Genomic DNA, 13,710 nt, shown 5'->3' with positions numbered 1-13,710 from the left:
TCATATGATATATGAGAGTGTGATGGTGATGGTTCCATACAATAAGTACTGGACTGTGAACCACAAAGTCCGAGATTTAAGCATTGCTCCGTGGGAAAATTGTGAGGTTTTTGCTCCCATGAATTAAAGTCTCAGCAAGGAGAAAAACTAGATCAAATGTTGGTTTGTATCTCAAGGTCAGTGGTTCAAATATACCAGCTGCTCCTCAGAAAGCCTATGCAGGGTCACTATGAGTTGGAATTGACTCAATGGAATTTTGCAATAAAATAATATATACATGGGTGTCCAGGTATGGCACTAAGGGTAAGCATGAGAAATGATAACCACAAGGTCGGAGTCTCAAATCTACCAGCTGCTGCTTGAAAACCCTATGCAGTGTTTCTATGAGTCAGTATGAATTCAGCAGTAACTATACATTTATGAGCACTGAGTGTTGTTATTGTTGTTATTGTTACATGCCATCAAGTTGGTACCAACTCATAGCAATCCCATGTACGACAGAAGAAAACACTTTCTGGTCCTGTGCAAACCTCACAAACGTTGCTACATTTGAGCCCATTCCTGCTGTCATTCTGCAAATCCATCTCTTTGGAGGTATTTATCTTTTTCTCTGACCCTCCACTTTACCAAACATAATATTCTTTTCCAGGGACAAGATACTACTAACAATATGTTTGAAGTATGAGAGACAAAGCCTGGCCATCCTGGTTTCCAAAGAGCATTTTGGCTGTACTTCTAACAGATTGATTTGTTCCTCTGGCAGTCCATGATACGTTTAGTATTCTTCTCCCACACCATAACTCATATGCATCAAGTCCTCTACAGTGTTTTAAACACAGTTCAACTTTCACAAGCATATGAGGTTATTCAAAATACCATGGCTTGGGTCAGGATCACCTTAGTCCTGAAATGACATCTTAGCTCCTGAACACTTTAAAAAAGTCTTGTCCAGCAGATTTGCCTAATACAATATGTCATTTAATTTATTGACTGCTGTTTCCATGAGTGCTGATAATTGATTCTGGCAAAGGGAGTCTTTGAAATCATTCATTTTTTCTACACTTATATAAATATTGTTTATTGGTCCAGTAGTGAGAATTTATGGCTTCTTTACTTTGAGGTGCAACCTACAACAAAGGATGTGGACTTTGAGCTTCCTCAGTAAGTTTTCAAAGTCTGCTTCACTTAAAGTAAGCAAGGTTGTATTGTCTGAATATTACAGGTTGGTACTGAGTCTTCTTCCAATCCTGATCCCTCATCTTAATTTTTTTTTTTTTTTTAAGTTTTTATTGTGAATTGAGTGATAGTTTGCATGGCCAAACTCAGTCCATGTCTTCATTTCTGCCTGCCCTACTTCCACTCACAAGTAGACCAATGTGGTCACCACCCAGTTCACAAGCCTGCTATTGGGTTCCCTTTGAGTTTCAGCCTTGGAAGAGGGCTTGATGGCTTGCCTTGATAGCTCCCAGCAAACAGCTTGCTTGTTCTTGTAATAGCCAAATAGTCTGCTATTTTCCCCCAGCTAATCAATCTTTCAAGAAGTAATTTCTGTTCCTATACGCACTATCTGTTGCACTGCGTGTCCTTTCAAGTGGGAATGTCCCACTTCATTAGATTCTCTTAGGGGCTCAGCATTCCACTTATCACCCAATACTTTAAAAAGGCTTCACAAAAAGCTTGTTTCAGTCCCAGGTGCTTGATGGTGGGTTAGGGAGAAGTCCAGTGCAAACCTCTGGCAGCAATAACATAGAATATCAGACAAAGCAGGTTCAGGAGATGGCTCCAGAACTCTGAACTACATATAAAGGAATATTAAGAAAGTTTGAAGGCTTACAGTCAGTGGAATTTGTTATAGAAGCAAGAAAATTGGTGGGGGGTTTTGTTTTTTGTTTTCTATCAACCAGCCTCAGTGTCTCCCAGAGTGGCCATCCTAGATGAGATGGAGGAGTGGAAGGATCAGAGCCATACGGACTTCTGACCCATTCTCAGAGATAAAGATGTGCACATTTTATTTTATTTTATTTTATTTTATATTGTCTTTGTTCATTGGTTGCTTGCTGTCTGTGCACCTCCATTCTGGTGAGTAGAGGGAGTGACTGAGCATGGTCACAGGTTGGCGCAGCAGAATTTAAAGGGAAAAGTTCTACTTAAAACCAAACAATAACACAAAATGGGTACAACCAGCCTGGATCTATTAGTCACTAGGGAAAAAAGCCTATTAATTACTAGGAAAAAAGGAGCCTTTTTAGAGTAGTGGGCCATAAGTGGAATGCTGAGTCCCATACAGAATCTTATTAGGTAGAATATTCCCACTTGAAAGGGCATGAAGTCCAACCAATAGGGGGTTGTTGAGTAGAAAAGAGACAGAATAAAAAGGAAACAGGCTAAAAATTAATTTCTGAGTTACATCATGAACACCAGTAGTGACATCTTGAAATTTCTCGGGTAGCCTTGAGGGCAAGAAGCTGAGAGAGGTATATCAAAGTCATATCAATATTTTGCAACATAATTTTCCCCATTTTCTCTTTTCTGTGATTACAGACTACAGTATCCAATCTGTTTTTTGTTTTGTTTTATTTGTTGTTGTTGTTTTGCTTGTTTTTTTGCTGTTACTGTTTTGTTTTTTGGTCACCTTTTTACCTTTAGGGGGCTCTTTCTCTCCCTATATTACCCAAGAAAAGACAGCAAATGCAATCATATAGTCAAGCTACAATAACACTCTATAAAATCCCACCATCCAATCAAGAGCCAATACCAGCTATTATACACCAGATAGGCAGTCAACACCTGCTACAGTTACTCTGAGTTGAGTAATAAGAAGAGTGAAAAGGGAAACCCATCTCCTGATCATATCTACCTGGAGACAATCAGAAAGCAAAATAAACCATCAACATAAATTCATTTAATTATTGAGGTGACAGCTAACTATTGAAGATTCCAAAGAAGCAGATATCCATATTAGCACATGTCCAGAAACAAAAGAGAATAATTGGGACAGATGAGCAGGAGATAGAGTTAGACATCACATTTGAAAGAGTAAATGTTTTGGAAATGCTTGAGAAGGAATTCGGGAGAATGATAATGAGGTTCATCCAAATACTTCACAGAAGGGTTGAGAAATATAAGGAAGAAGTCAGGAAAGCACTACAGGAAAACTCAAATAAGATAGGTACAACATTGGAAACAATTCACAATCTGCAAAACATGTCCAAATGATTAATAACTAAACATCAGAAACATAAAATGCACTGAAAGGCCAAAGGAATAGAATTGAAGAGATGGAAGACAGAACCAGCAAACTTCTAAGATAGAAGAGCAAGCCAAAAAAAAAAAGGATAAAAAAATAGGAAAAAAGCCAAAGATTCATATTGGGCAACAAGAAAAGGGATACCTTAAGAATTATTGGCATGGTGTAACAGGAAGAATCACAGAAATACAAAGAGTAGAGAGTTGAAGAGTAGTAGGAAGAAACTTTCCCTAACATCCTGAAAAAAGATAAGCATTCAAAAAGCTCAACTAACCCCAGTAAGGATAGAACCCCAAAGAAAATCACTAAAACACATCATAATCAAGCTTTCCAAAATCAAAGAATAGAAGAGAATCCTGAATGTAGCTAGGGGAAAAAGAAGTGTTACACACAAAGGCAAGCAAATCAGAGTAAGCTCTGAGCTCTCAGCAGAAACCATGAGAACAAGAAGGCAATTAGGAGACACATATACAACCCTGAAAGGAAAAAAAAAAAAAAAAAGTGCCAACCAAGAATCCTCTACCCAGAAAAGCTGTCAATCAAATGCTATTTGTAGTAAAAATATTCCCAGATAAACAAAAGCTAAGGGACTTGATCAAAGCCAAACCGTATTTCAAAACATCCTAAATGATATTCTTTGGACTGAGAATAAAAAATAACTGACAACAACCAGAGATTGACATATGTGACAGGATCTCTTGAAACCCAATTGACTAATGAAAGAGTCCAGAACAGAACAAAACTTTAAGAATGAATTTAGAAGATCTGTGAAGTCAATCTATGATCAAAATAATTACAATATGAAGTAAGGGATAAACATTGGAACAGATATCTCTGTGGTGAGGTGGTGAGGTAGATTACAGGAAAAAAAAATAGACTGTTCTAAATTGAAGGAAAACTTAATAGAATATAAGGTAACCTCAAAGAAAATTAATATTTTGAAAAATTTAAGAAATTGAAAATACAAGAAGAACATGGAAATATTAAGCCTATTAATAAATGGAAGAGAAAGAACACAGAAAACATGAACTCAGCATAAGAATGTATGCAAAACAAAGAAAACTGCAGCACAGCAAAAACAAAACAAAACAAAAACAAACAAAAAAACCCACGATGACAGAAATATATTCATGCCTATCAATAATTACACTGAATGTCAATGAATTAAATGCACCAGTTAAGAGACAGAGAGTGGCAGAATGGAAAATAAAACAAGATTCTTCAATATGCTGCCTGTAAGAGGCACACCTCATATACAAAGACAAAAACAGACTAAAAGTCAAAGAATGGAAACAAATATACCAAGCTAATTGCAATAAAAAATGAGGAGAGGCAATACTAATCTCTGATAAAATAAACTTTATGGCAAAAACTAGCATAGTAGATATAAAAGGACATTAGCTCATGATTAAAGGGTCAATTGAACAAAATGACATAACCATAATAAATATCCATGCTCCCAATGAAAGAGCTCCAAAATATATAAAGCAAACTCTAATAGATTTGAAAAAAGAAATAGGTAAATCTACAATAATAGTGAGAAATATTGCTGCATGACTTTCAAAAAAGGATAAAACAACCAGAAAGAAACTAGCAGACAATGAAAAATTAAACAGCACAATCAGCCAACTGGACTTCATAGATGTGTACAGATCATTCATCCCAACAACAGCAAAATACACATTCTTTTCCAGTGCATATGGAACATTTTCCAAAATAGATCATGTGTAAGGCCACAAAAGAAGCCTCCATACATTTACAAGCATCAAAATACTACAAAGCATCTTCTCATACCACAGTGCTATAAAATTAGAAATCAACAAAAGAAGACAAAATAAATAAATTTGAATATGTGGAAACTGAATAACACCTTGCTTAAATGCTACTGGGTAGTATAAGAAATAAAGTATGAATTCAAAAAGCTCTTAGAAAAAACTGAGAATGAAAACACAACATACCAAAATCTTTAGAACATGGCAAAAGTAGTTCTGAGAGGAAAGTTTATTGCAATAAATGAACACATCTAAAAACAAGAAAGAATCAAAATTAACACATTAATACAAAATCTCTAATAACTAGAAACAGAACAGCAAACTAAACTTGCAATCAACAGAAGAAAGGAAATATTAAAGATTAGAGCAGAAATAAATGAGATAGAAAACAGAGAGAACATAGTAAGAATCAATACGACAAAAAGCTGGCTCTTTGAAAGAATTAATAACATTGATAAAACATTGGCAAATGTAACAAAAGAAAAGAGGGAGAATGCATAAATAACACGTAATGCGAACCACACACTTGACGTCATAACAGAACCAATAGACATAAAAAGGATAATACAAGAATATTATCAAGAGGTGTACTCCAACAAATTTGGAAATCTAAAGGAGATGTATATATTTTTAGAAAAGTACAGTCTAGCTAAACTTAGAGTGAAATAGAAAACTTGAACAGACCTATAACAAAAGAAAACTAGACCAGGTCATCAAAAAACTCCCAACCAAAAGAAGCCCAGACCCAGATGGCTTCAAGGGTGAGTTGTACCAACCATTTAGGAAGGAGCTGTTACCATTTCTTTTCAATTTATTCCAATATATAGATGATAATGGAAAGCTTCCTAATACATTGTATGAAGAAAGCATAACCCTCATAATAAAAACAGGTAAGGACATTACTAAGAAAACAAATTATAAACAAATATCCTTCATGAACATAGATGCAAAAATCTCAAAAAATTCCTAGCCAACAAATTTCAACAACACATAAAAATAAATAATAATAATACATCACTACCAATTTGGGTTCATATCAGGGATATTGGGATAGTTCAACATTAGAAAAACAATTAATGTAATCCACCATTTAGTAATAACAAGGAAAAGAACCACATGATCATATCAATTGATATAGAAAAGGCATTTGACAAAATCCATTCCTGATAAAAACACACAACATATTATGATTTGAAAGGTAATTCCTCAACATAATTAAGAGCATGTATACAAAACCAACAGACTATGCTGCTCTCAATGGAGAGAAAATGAAAGCCTTCCCTTTGTGAACAGGAACCAGACAAGGAGGCCATTTTCACCACTATACAATAGTGTGTTGGAAGACTTAGCCAGAGCTATAAGCCAAGATAGGGAAATTAAAGTCATCCAAATTGGCAAAGAAATAAAACTCTCTATATTTGTAGATGATAAGATCCTATACATAGAAAACCCCAAAGAGTCAGCAAAAACAACAACAACAACAACAACAAAAAAAAACTACTAGAACTAATTGGATGATTCAGCCAATTGGCAGGATACAAGACCAACATACAAAAAATCAGTTGGATCCCTCTATATTAATAATGACAGCACCAAAAAGGAAATTGAGAAAGGAATACCGTTTACAATAGTTGTCCAAAGGATGAAATATTTAGGAATAAATGTAACCAGAGAAAGAAAGGACCTATACAAAGAAAACTATAGAACAATACTATAAGACACCAAAAGAGACTTACAAAAATTGGAGAATATGCCATGCTCCTGGATAGGAAGACTTAACATTGTGAAGATGTCAATACTGCCTAAAGCAATCTACATATATTAAGCAATCCCAATCCAGATTTCAACTGTTTAGAGAGATGGCAAAACAATTACAAACTTTATATGGAAATGAAAGTGACCCAGGATAAGCAAAGGATAAGCAAAGCATTGCTTAAGAAGAAGAACAAAGTTGGAAGCCTCTCACTTCCTGATTTCAAAATTTACTACATGGCTACAGTGGGCAAAACAGCTTGGTACTGGTAAAATGAAAGATACATAGATCAATGGAACAAAATCGACAATCCAGAAACTAATCCACCCACATGCAGCCAATTAATCTTTGACAAATGGCCCAAGTACATTGAATGGGGAGATGATAGTCACTTCAAAAGATGGTGCTGGCAGAACTGAAAATCGGTATGCAAAATACTGAAACAAGACCTTTACCTCACACCATATACAAAATCCAATGGATTAAAGCATGGATTAAAGACCTAAATGTGAATCCAAAATTATAAATGTCCTCACTGAAAAAATAGGGACAGATTTAAGGGTAAACACAGACTACCAAACACTGTGAAAATTATACAATCAAAGTTAACAAAATAGATTATTGGGAGAGTCTTAAAGTTAGAAACTTATGTGCATCAAATGATTTCATAAAAAGAGTAAAACGGGATCTCACAGAATGAAAAACATCTTTTGCAATGGTATATCAGACAAGGGAATAATTTCCAAAATCTATATGAAACTACAACATCTCTACAAGAAAAAGACAACTCAGTTACAAAATGGGCACATTATAGGAACAAACGCTTCACCATGGAAGTGATTTGAGCAGCCAACAAACATATGAAAGAAATGCTCATGATCATTAGCTATTGTTGTTTTTGTTAAGTGCCATCAAAACAGTACCGATTTATAGCGACCTTACGCACAGCAGAACAAAACACTGCCCGATCCTGGGCCAATCTCACTATTGTTGCCGTGCTTGAGCCCGTTGTTGCTGCCACTTTGCCAATCCATCTTGCTGGGGTCTTCCTCTTTTTCTCTGACCCTCCACCCTACCAAACATGATCTCCTTCTCCAGCGACTGGACCCTCCTGACAATATGTCCGAAGTATGAGTAATGAAGTTTCGCCATCCTGTCCTCCAAGGAACACTCTGGCTGCACTTCTTCCAATACAGATCTGTTGGTTCTTTTGGCATCCCCTGACACTTTCGATATTGTCCTCTGACACCATAACTCAATGCATCAATTCTTCTATGGCCTTCCTCATTCACTGTCGAGTTTTTGCATGCATACGAAGTTACTGAAAATACCATGGCTTGGGTCAGGCCACCTTCGTCTTCAAGATGACATCTTTGCTCTTCAACACTTAAAAAAGGTCTTGTGCAGTAGATCTGCCTAATGGAATACATCATTTGATTTATTGACTGCTGCTTCCATGAATGTTGATAGTTGATCCAAGAAGAATGAAGTCCTTGAAAACTTCATTCTTTTCTCCGTTGATAAGAATGTTGTTTATTGGTCCAGTGGTGAAGATTTTGGTTTTCTTGACATTGAGATGTAATCCATACCGAAGGCTGTGCTCTTTGATCTTCATCAGTAAATATTTTAAGTCCTCTTCACTTTCAGAAAGCAATGTTGTATCATCTGCATATCACAAGTTGCTAATGAGTCTTCTTCCAATCCTGATGCCATGTTTTTCTTCATATAACCCAGCTTCTCAGATTATTTGCTCAGCATACAGATTGAGTAACTATGGTGAAAGAATACAACCCTGTTGTATACCTTTTTTAACTTGAAGCCATTCTGTGTTCCCATGTTCTATTTAAATTACTACCTCTTGGTCCTGGTACAGATTCCTCATGAGCACAATTAAGTGTTCAGGTATACTCATACTTCACAATGCTGTCCATAGCTTGTCATGATTCACACAATCGAAAGACTTTGCATAGTCAATAAAACATAGGTAAACATCTTTCTGATATTCTCTGCTTTCAGCCAACATCCATCAGACATCAGCAATGATATCCTTTGTTTCACAGCTTCTTCTAAAGCCGGTTTGAACCTCTGGAAGTTCTCTGTTAATATATGCTTGCATCCATTTCTGTATTACTTTTAGTAAAACTTTACTGGCTTGGCACATCAAAGATATTGTCTGATGATTTCCGCATTCCCTTGGGTCACCTCTCTTTGGAATGGGCACAATTATGGATGTCTTTCAATCTGTCAACCAGATAGTTGTCTTTCAAATTTCTTGTCAGAGATGATTGAGTGTCTCCTGTGCCATGACTTTTTCTTGAAAGATTTCAATTTTTATTCCATCAATTCCCGGTGCCTTGTTCTTTGCCAATTCCTTCAAGTCACCATGAACATTTTCCTTCAGCATTATTGGCTCTTGATCATATGCTACCTCTTGAAATGGTTTGACATCAATCATTTCCATTTAGTAAAGTGACTCTGTGTATTCCTTCCATCTTCTTTTGATGATTTCTGCATGATTCAATAATTTGCTCAGAGAATCCTTCAATAACAAAAGTCAAGGCTTGAATTTTTTCTTCTGTTACTGGAGCTTGAAAAATATTGAGTATGTTCTTCCTTTTGTTTTTCTGACTCCAGATCTTTGCACATTTTGTTATAATATTTGTCTTTATCTTCTCGAGATAATCTTTGAAATTTTCTGTTCAACTTTTGTACCTCATCATTTCTCCCATTTTCTTTAGCAACTCTACGCTGGAAAACAAGTTTCAGTGTGTCTTCTGACATCCATTTTGAACTTTTCTTTTTATCTTTTCTTCTTAATGGTTTTTTGCTTTCTCCCTGTATGATGTTATAGATGCCATTAGGGAGATGAAATTCAAAACAACAATGAGATATCATCTCACACCAGCAATAACAGTGAAGTTCAAAAAAGCAGAGGACAATAAATGCTGGCAATGATGTGGAGAGATGGGACACTCTTATATTGCTGGTGGGAATGCAGAATGATCAATCACTCTGGAAATCAGTACTGCGCTTTCTCAGAAAGTTGGAAATAGGAATACCATATGACCCAGCAATTCCTCTACTTGGTATATAATCAAAAGAAATATAGCCATAACTCGACTAGATATATGCACACCAATATTCTTAGCATAACTATTCACAATAGCAAAAAGTTGGAGACAGCCAAAGTGCCCAATAATGGAAGAATGGATAAACAAATTTTGTTACATACATAAAATGGAATGTTATGCTACTTTGAAGAGTAACACGGAAGTTATAAACCACCACATAACATGGATGAACCTTGATGACATTATGCTGAATGAAATTAGTCAGTCACAAAAAGTCCAATACAGTATAAGACCAGTATTGTAAAAACTTAAGATTCCCATACTAAAAGGTGGGGAAAAAAACCCCAGCGGTGATTGACTGACTTATATATTGGTTTTCCTTGCCTTCTATTGTAAAATAAACACTTGACTGGGATAGGAATATCAGGAGACATGATTATAGAAAGCTTGTAAGCTCAGCCTGTAACTCACTGGAATACCTAAAATGGATTCTAGAATTTGCCCAGTGAAATTGGCTTCTTATGGGTCCTTTGCATATAGGGCATCAAGTAGAATTCTGAGTCCCATTCAGAACCTTCTAAGGTGGGACATCCCCACCAGATAGGACAATCAGACTGCTTGAAACAGCTAGAGCAATACAAGATACATCTTCAAAGAAAGATCAGCAACAAAAATTCAAAACAAAAATGGCAGTTTATTGACTAATACAAGAATAAACAAGTTGTTCTCCGGGCAGTCATCAAGGCAAGTAATCAAGTCCCCTCTGGACAAACCCCCCTGTAAGACTGAAACTCAAATGGAACATGTGAGTAGGCATGTAAGCTGGCAGCCACATTGGTCTACTGGTGAGTGGAAGAGAGGTAAAGCCTGCAATGAATAAGTGGGCTGAGGTCAGCCATGTTTCATATACTCCCTTTGACCTGGAGATGAGAGAGAGAAGAATTAGTGCTAGTTGGTCTGATGTGTGGTGGGACCTGGGAACTCCTGAGCCTTTAGAGAAGGACATAGCCATGGAGGGCTAGAGCTGAGAGTAAAGTGTCCAGCTGATATGATGTGAGCAGAGATGCACAAGAACACCCAAAGTGTATATAGTATCCATTTAACTTAACCTCAATGGCTTGATAATCAGAACTCGACTAGAGGAAAATAAATAAAATAAAAATATTCTGATAAAGGAAAGGAGTGTAAATTGGCATAATTTGATGAACTTGACATACATGTATAAATAAAGTAGCTCAAAATATCAACTTAGAGGGGAGGAGTCTACACATCAAGCATCAATCCTATCCCCTCTGTCTACAGGGTTGATAGTGATGGCAACTTAGACATTGGCTACCTGAAATGGGAGAGAGGGACTATAAAGCCACAAAGTGACTGGTTTACAGGTTTTCAAGAGGGTGTTTAGTTTAAGATTGTCCAGGAATAAGTAGAGTCACCACTGAATAGTTTTCGTATTATCTAGATGGGTATGGTGAATGGAGATTTGTATAAGATTCTTATAATTCATTAATGAGTAATTATTATCATGATTAATTGCGACTGTCACAACTGTAAAGGTAGAAGCCTTGTTACAAAAGTGGGGCAGGAGTTAATCTTACAGTCCAGAAACAGAGGACCCTAGGACCACCAAGGGAGAAGATCACAAGCAGAGAGTGAGACCATATCCAGAGAAGCTGCGACACCAGATATGGAGACAGAGATGAGGACATGAAGAGAGAGAGAGCAGCTGAGTATTCTGGACTCATGGAAAGAGAGGGAATGGTTGCTGGTGGCCAGGAGGCAGGGTTGCAGAATTTGGTTGTTTAAATTATCATATATTCCTGAGTTTTTCTGTGTACATCTCCCCCCAATAAATAAATAAAGCAGGGAATCAAAGTAAATACTGTTGAATGATGATGCACGATGCACGGAGGAGATTGTAATCATTGCAATGAAAGGTTGGGGTAAAGCTGATGTTTACCCATGTAAACTATCACTCAGTTCACAGTAAGAAACTTAAAAAAAAAAAAAAAAAAAAGCCTGTTTCTAGTACCACTTTTAGATATTCCAATCAGTTACAAATTTTCTGTAATCCTATTTCCTGTATCCCTTTCTATCCCACTCAAATGTCTATTTTACAATTAATTGTAGGCAAGGGAAACCAATATCCCCAAGACAGTCAAACACCTAAGCATCGTTTCATCTATTTTCCCCATTCAGTCTATGCCTCAAGTTCTTTCACAGTGTTGTTTTTCCAACTTTCAGTATACAACATTATTTACCTCTGCCCCATTTAAGCTACGCAAACTTACTAAGTGTTCCCCTATCTTTCCTGGTCTTTCACACTCACCTTCTTGTTTATTGTACTCCCCTTCCGTGTATATTGCCCTCCCCACCTCCCAAGCTATGATGTGACTATCCCCTAACCTATGCCTTATGCCCCATCCCTTCAACCCCTGATAATCAATAAAGAAATTTATTTATTTATTTTATTTTAGTATGTACGTCTTTCTTAATCTTTTACAATAATGGTCTTATGCAATATTTATCCTTTTTGTGACTGACTAATTTCACTCAGGATAATGTCCTCAAGGTTCATTCATGTTATGAGGTGTTTTTCAGCTTCATCATTATTCTTCAAGGTAGCATAGTATTCCATTGTGTGTATGTACAAGTTTGTTTATAATTTTTTCCATTGATGGGCACTTAGGCTGTCTCCATCTTTTTGCTGTTGTGAATAGTGCGGCTATGAACATTGGTGTGCATATATCTACTTATGCTCTGGCTCATTTTTTTTTTATTTTTATTTTTTGTAGATATATACCAAATAGAGGAATTGTTTGATCAGAAGGTATTTCTATTTCCAATTTCTAAGAAACTGCTAAACAGTTTTCCAGAGTGGTTCCCACCATTATTCATTCCCACCAGCAATGCAGGAGGATCCCAGTCTCTCCACATTTTCACCAGCATTTATTGTCCTCTGCTTTTTTGAACTGATGTGAGATGATATCTCATTGTTATTTTGAATTTCATCTCGATAATGGCTAATTATTGTGAACATTTCTTCAAATGTGTGTTGGCAGCCCAAATGTCTTATTGGTGAAGAGTCTGTTCATGTCCTGCACCCATTTTTTTAATTGGACTAGTTGTCATTTTCTTGTAGAGGTATTGTAGTTTCCTACAGATATTAGAATTTAGTCCCTTGTCTGATATATTGTTGCAAAGAAACTTTTTTTCCCCCCATTTTTGGGGCTCTATTTTTAATCTTTAGGTCAAACCTTTGATGTGCATAAGTTTCTAATTTTTAGTATGTCTCAATCATGTATTTTTTCTTCTTTTGTTTGTGTAATCTTTACAATGTTTGTTAGTCTGTATGTGCCCTGTATTAGAGCCCTTAAATGTGTCCTGAGTCTTTCATTGATGACTTTATAGTTCTCGGATTTACATTTAGGTCTTTGATCCCTGTTGTGTTGGTTTTTTAATAATGTATGAAATAAAGGTCTTGTTTCATTCTTTTGCATATTGATTTCCAGTTTTTTCTAGCAACTTTTGTTGAAGAGACTGTCTTCTCCCCATTAAATGTTCTTTGGCCCTTTTTCTGTTATCAGTGTTCTGAATATGTGGATGAGTTAAACTCTGGATTCTCAATTCTGTTTCATTGAACTATGTATCTTCAATAGTACTGGTATGAAGCTGTTTTGACCCCTGTAAACATGTAGTAAAATTTGAAATCAGGGAGTGAGAGGCCCCCAATTTTGTTTTTCTGAAGCAGTATTTTGCTTATCTGAGGACTCTGCCTTTTCATATAAAGTTTGTCATCTTTTTCCAACTCTTTAAAAAATATTGTTGGACTGGGGGGGGGGGGAAGGATGTAGGGGATGGATTTCT

Source organism: Chrysochloris asiatica, unplaced genomic scaffold (genome assembly GCF_000296735.1).
Source record: "Chrysochloris asiatica unplaced genomic scaffold, ChrAsi1.0 scaffold00229, whole genome shotgun sequence".
Taxonomy (NCBI): Eukaryota; Metazoa; Chordata; class Mammalia; order Afrosoricida; family Chrysochloridae; genus Chrysochloris; species Chrysochloris asiatica.
This window is presented reverse-complemented; position numbering follows the sequence as displayed.